At 51.1% G+C, this 2,241-nt stretch overlaps 1 pseudogene; it reads right to left on the bottom strand.

The window, feature by feature from the left end:
• Positions 1 to 1,376: 1,376 nt before the first annotated feature.
• Positions 1,377 to 1,494, bottom strand: LOC124597212 (annotated as a pseudogene).
• Positions 1,495 to 2,241: the final 747 nt, after the last annotated feature.

The raw sequence follows: 2,241 nt of genomic DNA, 5'->3' as shown, positions 1-2,241 counted from the left end.
ATAAATGTAGTTGAGGGAGAATGGGGAGTGTAACCGGCAGTGTCATTTCGGAGGAAAATGTAGGGTGTATAATAATTATGTATTATTTATGGTTGTGTATAATAATATGTATTATTTATGGTTGTTCAAAGCAGAGATCCGACAGAAAAATACGCAAAGGCTTATTATAGGTTAAGTGAACATTTTAGAGACTTTGACATGTTAATCCACAATACTAGGAAGAGGTAGCAGTCGAATAAAGAAAGCCGGCACGGACATTGTGTGGACATTGGTCACTTTTCTGTCCGACTTGAGAAGGCCAATGACCAGCGGAGTTTGCGCAGTAGCAGTCAGCACTTCGACAGACCAACGACCGAGCAGATGGACAATGCTTCCAAGGAGAACAACGACCAGCGCTGCTCGCACATTAGTGGTCAATGATCCAGGAACTGTCAGCATACTGAACGTCCGGGATGTATCTGGCGATGCGGAGGAGGACGAAAGGGCAATGACCGACCACGCCAACATAGAGGCAAAACAAGGAAAGCCGGCACGTGTGTCGACATTCGTCACGTTTCTGCCCAATGTGAGAAGCATGGATCAACGAAGATGTAGTCGCCACCCTAGAAACTTTGTGAAATTGACGGAAACACCGAATAAATACATCCAAAAAACGGAGGGTCCTTCGAGGGGAAGAAGAAACGTCTCCTGGATGGACGGATCGATCGTCAGCCAGCGGACGTCATACTTCGCCATAACGATTTAGCTGCTACGCTATCCGACAGAAAAAGGTGTCGGTACCGCGCCGGTAGGTCAACGCAGAAGACGCCATCCCAGACGTTACCAGAAGAAGTTGGCTGGTGAGGAGGAAGCGAGCACGGCTTCACCAAATGGATCACCTGTGAACCTAGATGTATTACTCCGTTTGTTTAAAGGGTCTTATATCTCGCTAATGACTGTTGTGGAACCACATGTGTTTCACTCGCACCTCAACCACTGAGCCAAGGAATGAGCCCACTCCACCGCCCCCGAAGTGTCTCTGCCCCCATCCCCCCCGCCCCCCACCCCGCCATCCCTCATAGAAAATGACCTTTACTACCCTCTGTCACTGACGCTCCGTGTCTAGCGTCACTAAACCCTGACCCGATACATAACCCACCTTAAGCGATTAATGGAAATCATGGTAAAACTCTGTCCGAACAGGCCATGAAGGCCCCACGGTACCGACCGGCCGCCGTATCATCCTCAACCCACAGGCGTCACTGGATGCGGATATGGAGTGGTATGCGGTCAGCACACCGTTCTCCCGGCCGTATGTCAGTTTACGAGATCGGAGCCGCTACCTGTCAGTCAAGTAGCTTCTCAGTTTGCCTCACAAAGGATGAGTGCACCCCGCTTGCCAACAGCGCTCGGCAGACCGGATGGTCACCCATCCAACTGCTCGCCCAGCCCAACAGTGCTTAACTTCGGTGATGTGACGGTAACCAGTGTTACCACTGCGGCGAGACCGTTGGCAAATCATGGTAAACCTACTGTAAATGTGGATGGCCATCGTGCCCGAATACGACTCCGTCGTCTTTAAAGTCCTCCTCCTAGCTCGGCGGCAAATTCTGCTGCAGAGAAACATGGGCCAATGTCTGTTGTGGTCAGGATAGTTGGGTTTGCATCCCAATTGCTTCGCACCTGTTGCTCAGTAGTCATTTTTCCATGCGTGTTTATAGAACAACTGAGGAGGACGTGACCTCCGTCACAGATGACTGCAAAGGAAGAAAGCAGAACGCAAGCGCGATATCTGCTGAACGTGTTGTTCCGAGAATCACTTCCGCGGCAGCAGAAGGAGTTCCGGAGCGCCTGCCTTCCGCTGCCATGGCGGCTCGGCGTTTCAGTTGTCGCGCGGCGATAGCCTGTTGCGAAAGATTCCTCGGAAGGCCCGCCCGAGGATGTGGTCTGCACGGCCGCAACTGCTTCCTGTTTGCGGTCTCCGCCTCCTATTACTTCCGCGACAACAAGCGCTGCACTCGCCTCTCCGGCGGCTGGGCACACGACCCGAGATCCGGTAGATTTGCTGTGGGGGAGTCGAACCCGTTCGTTCATCTACATCTACAAAGATACTCTGCAAATTACGCTTAAGTGCCTGGCAGAGGGATAATCGAATTACCTTCACAATAATTTTCTATTATTCCCCTCTGGAGCAGCGCGAGGAAAAAAACCTATATCTTTCCGTGCTAGCTCTTATTTCCCGTACCTTATTATGATGATTGT

This window comes from Schistocerca americana, chromosome 2, assembly GCF_021461395.2.
Source record: "Schistocerca americana isolate TAMUIC-IGC-003095 chromosome 2, iqSchAmer2.1, whole genome shotgun sequence".
Classification (NCBI taxonomy): domain Eukaryota; kingdom Metazoa; phylum Arthropoda; class Insecta; order Orthoptera; family Acrididae; genus Schistocerca; species Schistocerca americana.
This window is presented reverse-complemented; position numbering and strand designations above follow the sequence as displayed.